The sequence below is a fragment of the Vigna umbellata genome, chromosome 4 (genome assembly GCF_029865625.1).
Source record: "Vigna umbellata cultivar VRB3 chromosome 4, Vumbellata_1.0, whole genome shotgun sequence".
NCBI classification, from domain to species: domain Eukaryota; kingdom Viridiplantae; phylum Streptophyta; class Magnoliopsida; order Fabales; family Fabaceae; genus Vigna; species Vigna umbellata.
In genome coordinates, this window is record NC_142168.1 from 20,715,732 (window position 1) to 20,732,232 (window position 16,501).

The 16,501-nt window shown below is 29.1% G+C and overlaps 1 long non-coding RNA gene and 1 other non-coding gene across 2 annotated transcripts; one reads left to right on the forward strand and one right to left on the reverse strand.

The window, feature by feature from the left end:
* Positions 1 to 7,560: 7,560 nt before the first annotated feature.
* LOC148199509 (signal recognition particle RNA) lies at positions 7,561 to 7,865 on the forward strand. The gene has a single exon (XR_015786425.1).
* Positions 7,866 to 9,159: 1,294 nt separating this feature from the next.
* LOC148199510 (uncharacterized) lies at positions 9,160 to 9,858 on the reverse strand. Its single transcript, XR_015785735.1, has 4 exons — positions 9,763 to 9,858; positions 9,587 to 9,653; positions 9,432 to 9,485; positions 9,160 to 9,312 (listed from the first exon to the last, which is right to left on the reverse strand). It is a non-coding gene; the product is annotated as an uncharacterized LOC148199510 (long non-coding RNA).
* Between the last annotated feature and the right edge of the window lie 6,643 nt (positions 9,859 to 16,501).

The window sequence follows — 16,501 nt, forward strand, 5'->3', positions numbered from 1 at the left end:
ATGCATTAGAGGTAATTGGGGGAGACAAGATGTTGAATATTTTCATCATTGAATTGTGGTGCATGTAAGATAGTTAATTTTGTCTTCCATATTAGTGTTATTTGCATTCCTAGTTTTTAACAACTTAACTTTGTTGTTTTAGGTACATGGACACAATCGTTGTAAACCAAGGTCGGTCTTCCATGTACGAATTTGTTGAACCTCAGACCATTCATGGATGGATGAGTCAAAAAGAGACGTATACATTGTGCCATACATTGATGGGTAGGTGTTGTTATATGTAAAAGTTCATTAAAGTTTACTTAATTAGTTAACTAACTCTTTGTGATTCGTGATAGGTCGCACTCACAGCTGATGGTCATCATTCCCAAACAATGTAAAATTATATGGTTTTGTTCGATGCACAAGAAGATGAAAACTGACTTGAGAACCATGCTTCAAGGGTAAGTGTTTCTCCAAAAATGACTTTGAATTTGATGTTCACCTTAAACTTTTATGATAAATATAGTTATATTAATTTTACTTTGTGTTTTCAATCAAAATAGAGTTATTGTTAAATCTCGAGGTCAACTAGTTCAAATTTTGTATCCAAAGGTTGTAAGTCATTTATACTTCTAATTCATTTTCTATGTTATTGAATGATATAAATTCTTGACTATTTAGTTTGTCATTTTAGTGTAACCAGCAGCTAGATTCATGGGAATGTGGCTTTTATGTCATGTGTTGCATTAAGACCATCATTCGAGTTGTCATTACATACAGATGACTGGAATGAGGTAATGATGCATACCTTGGATACATTACAAATCAAATTCATCTTTAAACATATATGAAACCATAATGAATCTTTCTTCATCTTGCAGCGCTTCAAGAGTACATCTCCTATACCAGAGGACACAATTAGGCAGATAAGGCAGGAGTGGAGAACTTATCTTCTGCAAAGATGGAGCTAGGAACACTTATATTTCTTGTTGAACATTACTTTGGTTTAGTTTAAGTTTATATTTTGATAGTTTTGGTATTGGATTGGTTTTTACATTAAGTAGAACTTTCTTTATATGAAACGCATGTATATATATATATATATATATATATATATATATAGTATAGTATATTGTTCTGGGACAATATATATTATAGTATATTATTCTGGGACAATTTTTTGTTTTTCAGGAGTGATTTTATTGCAACAATAAATTAATTTTGAAAAAACAAATACCCAGTAGATGTCGGTTAATGCCATGCCCGACATCCAATGAGTTACAGTGAACAAAACGTTTCAAGGCCTATAGACGTCCATATGCCTACAGGTGACGTCTATATGCACATCTGTTATATCCAACATCTGACGTCTATATAGTTGTCTGATATACCCAGTCTGACGTCTGTATAGACTTCGGGTATACACTGCCCGACGTCTGATTAACGTCACCCACAAAGACGTCAGATATGGATCCGACGTTAAAAGGCCAAAATAACAGACATCTAAAGCCCTTTTTGCACTAATGGACTTTAAGTACACTAGTACAAAATAGATGTATAACGTCTAACGCTCAACGTCTTACAATCAAGTATCCAACATTAAAAATGACTGGTGGTAATATTGTAAAAAAAATCACACTATTGACATCAGTTGGTTAGAGAAACAGACGTTAATTGCCTTTTTGGAGTTTGTTAGTGAAAAAACATACGTCTTTTAGTGTTCAAATTCATAAAAATTAAGCGCAAAGATATTTTTAGAGACCCATTAGACGTAGGTTGGTTAAAAGAACAAACGTTAATTGCCTTTTTGAAGTGTGTTGGGTAAAGAACAACTGTTTTGAGTGTTCAAATTCATAAAAAGTTAAGCACGAAGATATTTTAAGAGACCCATTACACGTTTGTTGGTTAGAGGAACAAATGTTAATTGTCTTTTCAAAGTCTATTGGTGAAAGAACAAACGTCCTTAAGTGTTCAAATTCAAAAATAATTGAGCGCGAAGATATTTTAAGAGACTCATTAGATGTCTATTAGTAAGAGAATAGACGTTAATTTGAGCGTGAAGATATTTTAAGAGCGCGAGAAAGAACATTTGTTTCATTATTTTTGTGTGCACTTTCTTCATTGCAGGTCGAACGTCTCTAAGGAAGCTTTCGACGACCACCAAAGGTAATGTTTCTTCCATTTAACACAAATGTTCGTTGAGGCAAGACTTCATTTCTTTAAAATTTCCTCTATCTTCTCTCTAGATATTCTAACTTCTTACTCATCTATCGGAAGATCAGAGACCGCTTAAGGGTTCCTTGAGGCAAGACTTCATTTCTAACCGATTGATTTCAGCTATAGAGTAAGTTGATTTCTACATTCTCTAACTTTTGGTGTCTTTGCATGTAGGGGTTTTCTCTACACTTTTGGAGTCTAAGTCTTCTCTAAGACTCTTTGTTGATAAGTGGTACAGAGGGTATACTATGATCAAATTGTCATGAACTGTAGGAGCAAATAAAGATCTTGGAGCCATAGGAAAAATTTTAGAGTTTTTAGAACTGTTGGACCGTCAACCAGGTAAGGGAAGCTAGTGTATTTGGTTTGAGTTTTGTATACATATGATATTTGATGTTTGTATGATGATGTGATGATTTATTCGTGAAATTTAAATAAATTATGGAATTTGTTATGTTGGGTGCGTAAAAAGAATGGTGTGTTGAATTCAAAACTTATGCACGCTAGTGTGTAGTTGGTCTGTTGATGGGAAAAGTTGTTTATTGATGAGTTTTGAATGTAGATTTAGTGAATCTGAGTTGATGTATTTTTACAGAACTTTGGTTTGGAATAAATTAGAAGAAGGATGAGTTTTGGGAATAAATATGGATTTTTACAGATAAAATTTTAAAATCACGATTTTAGGGGAAAGTCTACAATTTTGGGTTATGTCTGGGGCCAAAATAAAAATCACATTACCCTATTGACAATATACTTGTTTTCTATAAAGGAGAACCCTGCAACATTTAAAATCTTTCATGCATGAATATGACACTTTCTTAGGCCAATGGATAAATCCGGCTAAAAGTCACGTTTACATAGTTGATGCTTTTGTTAGGCATCTCAAGATACTTTTATCTTATAACCAAAGATATCTTCCTTTTATGTATTTAGGTGTACAAATTTTTATAGGGATATCTTGGATTGATCAAATTTCATTAGAAAAATGGACTCAAACATACAACAATGGTAAGAGATATGACCACATGACAACAAACCTAGCCGAATGCATGAATTCAATTTCAAAAGCCCTACAATCTTTACAAATTTATGTTCAAGTAAAAATGACATTTGAAAGAACAATATCTTGATTTGTTGAACGAGTACCAAAGATCGAGCGAATATTATGAGTAGAACATAAATATCTGAAAGATATTACCATTGACAAAAAATTATCAATAATTTGCAATCTGTCATCTACAAAGGTTTTATCTTCTATATGTAATCTGTTAATTCCACGACTTCATCTTCAAAAATCACAATTCATCAGTGATTCCAAAAATTTCTTTAAAACAAAAATTGTCCATATGAAACACAACTTAGTCCTTCAGGTAATTTTTTTAAAAAAGAAATCCAAATATTTTTGACAAAAAACAAAAAAACTAAATTCCACGTAACCATATTTGACTATATACGTGAGGGATGCAGTCCCTTTCCACACCCATTCTCTCTGTCTTTGTTTGTTTAGGGTATAACTTGCTAGCTCTTTTTTGTAATGCATGCACACAATTTTCACCAATCATGCCCCATTCCATTTTCCATGTATTGTCGTTTCAAACACCCTTTTAACCTATTGTAGCATCCTTAATTATTTAATGAATTCGTATATAGTATAGGATTTCTATCAATCAATCTATGTTAGATCACCCTATCCACTTAGCATCCCAAAATCTCATCTTATATATCTCCTTTTCCAAAACAAGTTTCCCCGTAACCACTGTTCTTGTACTTGTTCCCTATACACACCTTTATCATAAATAAATTAAATATATGAATGAATAACTCGCAACTATATCATATACATCACATCAAAGTACTATACTTTATGCATCATGTTATGTTAAATCAATAAATTAAATGGAACATAAATTTATTTACTTAAGGTAAAGTTAAATTTAATTAGAGGTTACTAGAATACTCGTTAAAATCATTAGGTTTATACATAATATACTTAAGTGTCTCAATTCTTATATATATATATATATATATATATATATATATATATATATATATATATATATATATATATATATAGTGATCAACATGTGAAATGATTGATCAGAACACATTAAAACAAAGTTTATCATTTTTTATTTTCAAAACACCAACAAGACCACCTTCTATACTAATACTCTTATAATTGTGTCAATACATCATCTTATACAATAGATAAGTAATCTTTTACAACAATGCAAATACATGCAATTGGAAAAAATTAATTATATATAATTGCAGCATTTTTAATAAGGAATTTACTTCTTCTTTATATTATCATTTGATCATATTAGAGTTCAATACATTGAAGATTTCGATTTGCGTCCTCGTGGTATAGTACGGTCTTTTCTCCATTTGGTTTTCACTTTTCCCAGCTTTGCCAGTATTTGTGGTTCTTTATCTTTTTTGTTTTCAACATTTTCTCCATTTTTCTCTACTATTTGCCAGTATTCACCTATATATTGTATATTTCTAACCTAGACTGACAATGAAGAAAATAACTTGAACCTGCACAGTTTAAGCACAGAGACGAAATTCATCAATTGATAAATTTAGAGCATCAACTTCAGTGAAATTTGAAGCAACTGCAATCAAAGTTTTTAGTTAATATAAATTATTTGTCTACAATATTGATAGAAGTAAAAGTTGAAACTAACCACTTAAAAAACAACCTTCATCCATTTATGTTCATTCCGTTAGTCAAAAAGTTTTGTCCAAATTCAGAAAATATACAGTAAAATCAGTAGCATGATCATAGTGTCAGCTTAATATCAATGCAATTTTTTATGAAAACTAATTTATATTACTGTGAGCACAAAATAACAAAACAAAAAATATGCATACAAACAAATATTGGTGTTGAATAAGAGTAACTAGAACTCTACCTTTTGGTACTTCCCTAATTTGATTTTGAGATGAATATCCTCTTGGAAAAATATATGTTTTCGATGGTCTTTATTTTCTTCATTTTTGCTTAATTGTTTCTGTTCAGAACTCTGAGAATATCCTCTTTATATAGATGCAAAAAGAAACATATGAGATGAATAGCTCAAATAAAAGTTATTGATATTAATTATATATTTTAATAATTTTAATTTTTTTAAAGTGAGTCATTATTATTATTAAATTATCATTTCAGTTTCGTTTAGACTTCTATGAATCTCCGTTTCATAGTATTTATTATTAAGCATCATCTATTAATTCTTTTGATAAATTTAATTTATATTCATATGTTACTTTTTCATGGTTTTAATTTTAAGTATAACCTGTTCTTTTCAAACTTTTAATTGTGTAATTTGAAGATAATATATTAATATCATTCAGTTTATTACTATAAATTAAAATAAACATTAAATAATATATTTATTACATTTAGCAACTACAACTTGTAGCAATTAAGATTTATTCTTTTTGTAATACACATATTTAATATTTATTTTATGGAAGCAAATAATCATAGTATTAATGATCTTATTAATAAAATATGTGTGCGCGCGCAAGTCTCTCTGGATATGTGTGTGATTGTGTGTGCGCGTGCGTGTGTGTGCGTGTATAAGTGTGCTTGTGTGTTTGTGTATGTGTGGATGTGTGTGTGCGTGTGAGCATGTGTGCGGCTATGTGTATGTGTGGGTGCGCATGTGTGTGTGCGTCTGTGTGCGCGTGTGCATGTTCATACGTGTGTGTATTTGTGTGTGTGTGTGCGGGGTGTGTATGTCTATGTGTATATGTGTGTGGGTGTTTACATGCATGTGTGTGTGGGTAGGTGTGTGTGTGCGTGTTTACATGTGTGTGTGTGTTTAGTTTTAATGATAATTTGACACTTATTTTGTTTTAATTTTGTTAAATATATATGTTAATCATCCCAATTTTACTTGTTTTGTTGGTTTTGATGAAATTCACGAGTCAAAGTTTAATTATGAAGATAATAGAGAAATTCTAAGTATTTTACAACAAACTAACTTTAGTGTGACAGTAGTGTGAAATCTAAGGCTTGAGCCACACAAAGAAAACCTACCTTGGAAAGGAAACCTCAAGCCTTGAGTTGAGGCTTAAGCTATGAGGAATCCTTTATCCAAAAGTAATCTTAGGAAGCTCTAGCCTAAACAAACATAGCTTAAGTTATAGAGGAAACTTACCTTGGAAGGAAAGCCTTACAATTGGAGCCATGGAAGCCACTGCTGAAGCCACACTGTTAAAGTCTATATAAATAGGATTTCACCTTTGTTTTAGAGAGTTTTTGGGAGAGCTTTTGAGATACTCATTTAGAGAGAGACTTTAAAGAGTCTTCTCACACACTTCTTCTCTGTTTTAAAGAGCATCCTTGAAAGACTAGGAGATGAAGTTTCTTCCATGTATTAACTTCTTTCTATCCATTATGAGGAGCTAAATCTCTTAAGTTTCAAAGTAACATTTAAAGAACTTTGAACTCTCTTGTATTCAGTACTATTACTATTTATGAATGTTTGCTTTTGATCACACATTTGTGAATTTATTTATGTTTGGTTTTGGGAGAACTATCTCTCATCTTATTTGGGATTGAGTGGAAATTAGTTTCAAGTTGTGGTCCAATAAATTCTCCTATATGCTTTTAGATGCTAGGAATAGATCACATATAAACATCACATACAAACATCAAGTTGTGGTAACCATTAATAAGAAATTCCTCATTGAAACTCTTTTCCACAACTTTTCATTCATAAAGAACGTCCAAAACTTTGCTCGGAACCCTTAATTTTAGACTTTCCCCAACACTTAGTTCCTGTCAGACAAGTCATAACACTTTGCTCCATCTTATTATATCATTAGTGAACAATTAACATCACCTTTCCATTCTTCACAGGTTTGGTCAATCATTTATAATTCCTCTGTTTTTTACTCCCAATCTTCCTACCGAGGTGGACATAATGGGAAAAAAAGGTGGAATTTATCCATTATCACACTTAAGGGGTGTACGAAGAAATGATGAAGGTGCACAAACAATATTCCATTCTTTGGACCCGGTGGTTCCAAATTGTAGATCCATAAAGAAGTAAATTAAAAGATATAATCAAAATTGAACTTTTCCTGACGAGGGTATTAATCAAAGGGGAATCAACACTTTAAAATGCCACTTTTATGTTTTTCTCATCACCTTAAAATGACTCAATGAAACCTTTCTGGTTACAAGGTTATATTACGATGTATCATATCATACCATGGAGAAAGTAGATGGAGCCTCAGTTTCCAACTCAAGACTCTACGTACTTAATATTGCCATTTGGAAGTCCCACACGGTTCAGAATATTAGACAAAATAATCTATATAAATCTTCTGACAACATGATAGTTCGCCGAGCTGAGTAACGTAAGCTTATAACCTGAGTGGGGGCATCAAGGTGATTGAAGAAGGCTTTGGCTTGCTAAGCTGGACTGGAGGTTTGCATCTTGCTGGCTTGCCCACTCCAAGTCGGGAGTTGAACCATGGGGCCTTTGCGAAGGCAAGGGTTTCCTAGTTCCTAGATAAGAGGGTACCGCGTGAGGCTGGTTTCACAGAGCAGCGACAACCTCCGATTCTTGACAGTGGAGGGATAACAGACGGCTGTGCCTCCAGTCCCAATCGAGCTTGGTGAGCCTTGCTCTTGAACAATCATTTTTTTTATTAAGATGTCCAGTGTCATAAATCAATACCAGGCAACATAATTCTAATCTATACATATACATTTTTCTTTGGCAAAACATTGACACAATCCGCAAGATGGAACTAACAGAATACAAAATGGTGCATATTTGGTAATATGTAGGATAACTTCACCCAGCAGTAACAGTTTTCCCTCAGCAGCTCCCACTTGTATCACAATTTGAGGAGCATTTACAAAAATTGAGGGGTTCTGAGTCCACTTCACATCATCATCATCGTCTTCAGTGAGCCACAAACTCAGTGAAATGCAGGATTTGCATGACTGTATTGACAAGTTCCTTCAATTGCCATTGGAACAGAATGTTTTAGTGCGACAATGCCATGGCAAGTGGGTTGATGACTTACTGAAATCAAAGGATCAAAAAACTGAATTCAAAATCCCATTTCCATGCTCGTTCAAACAGCTTACCTCTACACCACACCCACTTATCCTACAATGCAAGGTTAAAGGCTTCCCATGAAACCTCCTCTTCCTCTTCAACCCTTAGCCACAAGCTAGGAGGGTTGCAAGATCTACATCAATGTGTAGAAAATCATGAATTAGACCTAATTCTTATAAATTTTTTTTATTTAATTAACAAATCTTATAATATTGAAGATATTTTAGCAAAATATTAAAAAAATTATATTTTACTATTATCTATGTCTCTTAGGCTCTTGTATATCTGTACTACTGCTAAAGATTGTCTTCTGAAATCAAAGGAAAGCTTGAGTGACTTAGTTGGAGAGTTTCCATGTGGGAGACACTAAAATAATTCAATTAGATTGACGTTAATGTCCTTTTTTACATTGTCACTATCATTAAATTGTGAATACTACTTAGATCTAATTAAATTTTTCAAACGAGTGAGAGAATTAAAAAAAAGAGATTTTAGCCAAAGAAAACATATAATTAAGGATGCTTTTTCTAACCTTTTCTAAATAAGACTGAAGCAATCTCAAAACATGCAACATGTTAACATGGCCCGTTTTAACTTTTACGCATTTTTCCTTATGTCTCATATCTTTAACTAACAATATCTAGTAATCACCTACCTTTAGTGAATGTTATATGAATTATAATTGGGAGAACTACCTTCAATCACTTGGATAAAATTTTAGAGATGATATTAGATTGAAAACTTAAAATTACACTTCAAAGGAGTAAAAGTAGAAATTACATTTAAATTATGACTTCTTTTTTCTTCTTACATGATAATTACTATGGAAAAAAAAAACATTACATTAAAAAGCTAAAATGACGTTGTAAATTCAGAATCTCCTCTCGTCTTTCTTTTCACCAAATCATATCTTGTGAATTGCGCAACCCATTTCTATTGATCTCATCACATTTTTCAAATAATATGAGGATTCATGGGCTGCGAGTACATTGAACATATTGCTCATCTGGATTCCTCATCCTTCCTACAAACATATTAAGCATGTTGAGATAATAATCAAATACTCTTAAATAACATGAAGGAATGTGTAGATATAACATTACATATCAAATAAGATCATACATTAATCAAGAATGATCTTACCCTTATATGTTGCACATCGAATTAAGAGAATTGTGGATGTGAAATTTGGGGCAACTGTAATAAAAGTTGTTGGTTAATAGAAAGTAGTTGTTTGTGATGTAATATGAAAGAAGAGAAGAAGAAAACCTAAATATAAAAGTGAAGTAAGAACTAACCATTTAATGGAGGAAGAACCCTTAACCTTTAATCGGAAGATTATCCCTCCGATCATAAAGGTTTCTCCTAATTTAAAAAAAGATATAGAAAAATCAGTATGTTAAACAAATTATAAGATGCAGCGTTGCTTTAAAGTTGGTTTTGTGTTGAGTGTGATTAACTATAAATCAGATACCTTTGGTATTTCCTTGATTTGATTTTGAGATTAGGATCTCATTCTTCAAAAAGTATACATTTTTCTCCTTCTCCTCTTCTTCATCTTTGCTTAGGCCGTTGCTGCCCATTTCATAACTTGCCTGACAGCTCTTTCAATCTCACCTATATATAGATGAAATAAGTAGGTTAAAAAGAATAAGTTATTTTAGTAATTTCTTTTAAAATGAATTATATTTTCATTAAATTATTAAATTTATTATTCAATAATCAATTATGTTTTTTTTTTATAAATTATATATATTCCTCTTAAATTTACATGGTTGGTTTTTTAATAAAAAATTGTTCTGTCTTGTTTATCATTTTCTAATATCAAGATAATATTTTTATTTCATACCTTTAATTTATACAAACAGAAAAAAATTATTTTTTTATTATTCTAATTTTATATTTTTCATAAGCAATTTAGTAAGATGTAGGATAACTTCATAACCACACTACTCAATTATTGAAAAAAAAATATAAGTAAAGAGCTAATTGAAAAAAAATAGAAAAATTCTAAATACTTTCATATATAAAATAAATTAATAAAACATTAATTGAAAATAGTTATATTTATGACATTTAAAACTTAATTAAGAATAAAATTAATACAAACATTAAATAAAGTTTATTTAATTTATCAACCGTAACATGTAGCAATTAGAAATTAATATTCTGCAGTTTAAAATACACGCGCAAGTTTATTTATTCAATGGATGCATTCATATCAAACTCAATAATATTAATTATTATATTAATTAAAAGTAACATATAATTAAGTTTAATATATATATATATATATATATATATATATATATATATATATATATATATAGGTTTGCTAACTATAAGCTCTTTATCAGTTGGTACATTTTAACAATGTGTACCGAGTTTTAGTAGATAAAAATATTTCATATATTATGGATTTTATATTTTAAGGTCAATGATATTTAAATAATTGTCATTCTCAAAACTAAAAAAACAAAAAAAATCCTTAAATCCTTACTCACCCCTCTCTCATTCATCTTCCTTTTAATCATTTCTCTTTCATCTCTGTCACTCTAATTCTTCCTGTCATCCCTTTAGTAGCCCCAACAGAAAAAATCAGAAACACTCACCTAACCCTAATTCACCTTTCTCACTTATCCAATTTGTTTTTCTTTCATTTTTGTCCTCCTTCTCACCCACACACAATAACCCGCGACATCGCAATTTGTTGTTCTAGCTTTGTTAGTTCATTTGTTTTCCACTTTAACAACAAAATAATTGATGATGTTGATGTTGATTTTTGATTTGAGGGTTGTGTTATATTTTTTTCCCTTCTTATTGTTATTTAATTTTGTTTTTAAATTTTTGAATTAGTAGTTTATCTTTAGGGAGATTTGATATTTTGACTATTAAGTGGTTCGAAAATATTTTCTAGAAAAGAAAAAACCTTATGTGGAAAGGGAATTCAAGAAGGGGTAAGTCATTGTCCAGAAAATTGATTTATGAAGTCAGCTCTTAAAAATAATTCTAAAAACATATTTTCCGTTAAAATTAATATTTCGAAATATACTTTTCACCTTCCTGCAGATAACGAACATCAAAACACAACAAAAAATGAAGCTCCTGCACATCATACTAAATGATTTAATAGAAACAAATTATTGAATAGAGTTATGAATAGAGAAAATTGTTGTGGTTGACTCTATCCCTTATTCAGAAAAGAGACAATTGCTCGTTCTCTTTCGAATGTTTCATATTGATAAGCATATTTTCATTTCATTTATGTAAAAAGAATAAAAATATTCTAACAAATTACACATCTTCTATATTTGAGTAGATTGTAGAATATTGAGTAGTTTCTAAGAACAATTGCATTAATATACCAACTAATTAAAAATCAACCAGAAATTAGTAAACTAGTCATAATGAACCTTTTAGCTCTTAGTTGGACCGGAAAATTACTTTCCAAAGTAAATCATATAATGTAAGTTTATTTTAAAGAATTCATATCTCCAAATTGTTTGGTGAATATAAACATGATGTTAATCATTTTGATTTATCATTTGCTGCAGAAGCGAAATTAAAAGAAACAAAATGCACTGAATTTCAAATTGAATTTAAACTTAATAAATTTGTTACCATCATGCTCATAGTTTAACTTTTACTCCTTTCATTTCTATGTTTTTATCAACATTTGTATTAAGAAACTAAATGTTTTGCAACTATTATGGTTTGTTGCTAACGTCTTTTCGTGGGAGTTTCTCGTTTTTTTTTCTTTTAGTTTTGAAATTATTGAAATTATTCTAGACTTTAGTTTTTTACAAATTTAATAATCATCAGAAAGAAAAGATATAACACAACCCTCCAATCAAAATCAACATCAACATCATCAATTATTTTGTTATTAAAGTGGAAAACAAACGAACGAACAAAGCAAGAGCAACAAATTAGGACGTTGCGAGTTGTTGTGTGTGGGTGAGAGAGAGAATGGAGATGAGAAAGAAACAAATTGGATAAGTGAGAAAGGTGAATTAGGATTAGGTGGTAGTTTCTGAATATTTTTAGTTGGAACTACTGTAGGGATGAGAAAGAGATGAAAGGGAAAGCCTTGAGAGGAATGAGAGAGAGAGAGGTGAGTAAGCGTTTGGATTTCTTGTTTTCTTTAGTTTGATAATGAAAATTATTTAATTACCCTTGATCAAAAAACATAGAATCCATAATATACGAGGGTATTTTTGTTTTTTAAAATCTGATATACTTTGTTAAAATGTACCCACTGATAAAAGAGCTTACCTATTTTATCAAACCCATATATATATATATATATATATATATATATATATATATATATATATATATATATATATATAATGTATTCAATCCATGGATTAAATATTAAACGCACTTTTCATTACAATAAAATTAATGCCAACTTTAAATAATATTTATGAGATGTTTGTAGTTCTTAACAATTAATATTCTACTGTTTACAATGAATACATTTATTGATTTAATGGGTGCATTTATTACAATTTCAATAATCTTAATTATATTAATTAAATGTAATATATAATTTATTGCATATATATATGAGATAATGTATTTAATCCATGGAGTTGATATACACTCTTTATTACTATAAAATTAATACAAACATTAAATAAAATATTTACGACTATAACTTGTAGTAATTAATATTTTGCAGTTTACAATATACCCTTTATTTATTGATTTAAAGAGATTCATCGCAATTACAATAATATTAATGGTTATTTTAATTAAATTTAATATATATATATATATATATATATATATATATATATATATATATATATTATTTAATATAAACAAAAATGTGATTCAAACACGCAAAAATGATATTTATTAACTAATAATGTTATTTATGTTACATGAATACAACATGAAAATCGTAGTGCAGAATTGGCCTTTAAGGTCATCCTGTAGACGTCGGTCCACCAAACAATCAACGTAAATTATTGATTAATGACATTTTCGTAAATAAGTAGACATATAGACGTCCTTTAGGAGGGGCCCGTTGTCTACAATATTATAGACGTTGGGGCCTCTCCTAGCAGATGTCTATATGGCTGAAAGGGTAGGTGAGAAATATTTTTTCCGACGTCTACAGCTAGTTATATATACTACAAAACACGAACCCGCGAGGAGTTGCGCTCACTGTTCATCGTCTTTCTCGCGTTTTCTGTTTGAGACATTGCATTTCCAAGTGCGTTTCCTCTCCTTTGCGCGAGGACTGCATTTCATAACTTGCCTGACAGCTCTTTCAATCTCACCTATATATAGATGAAATAAGTAGGTTAAAAAGAATAATTTATTTTAGTAATTTCTTTTAAAATGAATTATTATTTTCATTAAATTATTATTTATTATTGAATAATCAATTATGTTTTTTTTATAAATTATATATATTCCTCTTAAATTTACATGGTTGGTTTTTTAATAAAAAATTGTTCTGTCTTGTTTATCATTTTCTAATATCAAGATAATATTTTTATTTCATACCTTTAATTTATACAAACAGAAAAAATTTATTTTTTTATTATTCGAAATTTTATATTTTTCATAAATAATTTAGTAAGATGTAGGCTAAGTTCATAACCACATTACTCAATTATTGAAAAAAATATAAGTAAAGAGCTAATTGAAAAAAATATAAAAATTCTAAATACTTCATATATATAAAATAAATTAATAAAACACTAATTGAAAAGAGTTATATTTATGACAAATTTAAAACTTAATTAAGAATAAAATTAATACAAACATTAAATAAAGTTTATTTAATTTATCAACCGTAACATGTAGCAATTAGAAATTAATATTCTGCAGTTTAAAATACACGAGCAAGTTTATTTATTCAATGGGTGCATTCATATCAAACTCAATAATATTAATTATGATATTAATTAAAAGTAACGTATAATTAAGTTTAATATATATATATATATATATATATATATATATATATATATATATATATATATATATATGAGACAATGTATTCAATCCATGGAGTAAATATGAAACGCGGTTTTCATTACTATAAAATTAATACGAACATTAAATAATATTTATGAGATGTGTGTAGTCCTTAACAATTAATATTCTACTGCTTACAATGAATACATTTATTGATTTAATGGGTGCATTCATAACAATTTCAATGATATTAATTATTATATTAATTAAATGAAATATATAATTTAATACATTATATTTGTTAACTTATCTAACCTCTTAAAGTGTAATATATTTTAGTTGACAAAATATTCTCTATTCATAAAAAAAATATACTTTAAATATATGGATATTTTAAAATAAAAAATAAAAAAAATTAAAAATTATTCAAATCCTCTTAACCTTTAAACTTAGAATTCATAAGTCTATGTATAAAAAAAACTTAAAATTATTCATAAGTCTATATATATTAATAATTTTTATTTATAACTTAAAATAAAAAATAAAAAATAATTTAAATATCTTTAACTTAGAATTTATAATATATAGAGATATGTTTTGTTAATTTAAAATTTAATATATTTTAAAAGATTATCTAAGTTAGCAAAAGTGTATATATATATATATATATATATATATATATATATATATATATATATATATATATATATATATATATGTATATATATATATATATATATATATATATATATATATGTATATATATATAAGATAATGTATTTAGTCTATGGAGTTAGTATAAACATACAAACTATAACATGTAGCAATTAATATTATTTGGTTTACAATATACTCCTTGTTTAAAAGAGATTTATCACAATTACAATAGTACTGGCTTATTTTTGTCTTGGAATAATCGATTATTTATAATCGATTATGACTTACCATAATCGATTATTAGGAGTAATTATGAGAGTTTTCAAATAGATAAATGATTATGTTATTTAGATAATCGAATATCACATATTAAATAGTTGACAACATATTTTTGGAGGTATCTTTGAGTAAGATCTCTATATATTGGATTGAGATTCTTATTCTAAAAGACGAAATATGTGAATTTCGAAAAGCTTATTTGTTTTGTTGTGTGTTGTGATAAGTGTGCTCTAAGGTTTCTCTAATGTGGCTTTGAGAAGTTGGTGTGGGCATAGAGTGATAACTTTCACGGGAGTTGTTGTTGCTCTTGCTGAGTCAAAACCTTTCATCTTTTGTGAAGATTCAAAGGAGGTGGTCATCCTTCGTGAAACATTCGAAGGAGGTGTTCATCCCTTGTGGGTTTCAAGGGAAGTGAGTTTCATCTCTTGGAGTAACGAAAGAAGTGTTCTAACCTTAAACTTGTTTATTTTCTTTGTGATTGTAACAATTTGTTGGTTTTTGATAGTGGATAGTTAATTCTCATTTGAGATTAACAATTGGATGTAGGATACTTGTGATCTGAACCAATATAAATTCATTTGTGCAAATTTTCTCTCTACCTTACTCTCTTAGCTGTTTTAAATTATTGTTAATGAATTTAAATTACAAGAGAAAATATTTCAAGGCACGATTTACGATAAGAAACCAATTCACTCCCCTCTTGATTTGTTGTTCATGCTAACCATTCCGTTACACCGCCCTAACAATTGGTATCAAAGCTTGCTTTGATAGTAATTCAATGACGAGGCAACATTAAACCTTTGCTGAGGATACCTCTATCAATAGACCTCCATTCTTTACTAGAGAAAACTATGCTTTTTGGAAAGTTAGAATGCAAATTTTAATGGAATCAGTTGATCGTGAGATTTGGAAAACTGTCACAAATGGTCATTTTGTTCCTACTGTTTTTATTAACAATTTGTAGGAAACTAATGGAACACTAACGATAGAAGAAGATCACAACAGGATGTAAGGGCTCGTAACATAATATCATATGCTTTAACTGTTGATGAGTTTTACAGGATCTCTATTTGTAAGAATGCTCAAGAGATGTTGGAGATTATAAGGGTCACTTACGAAGGAATGAATGATGTTAGAAGGGCAAGAAGGAGTACTTTAATCCAAGAGTATTGGATGTTCCGAATAAAAAGAAGCCTCCAAACAAAACAGCTCATGCTGAAAGTAGTAAAAATAACTATAAAATTTAAAAGGTTATTAAAAATGTTCCTAAATATAATTATAATTATTACGATTATAATTATAAAAGTAATATTAAGTATGTTCCTAAATATAATAAA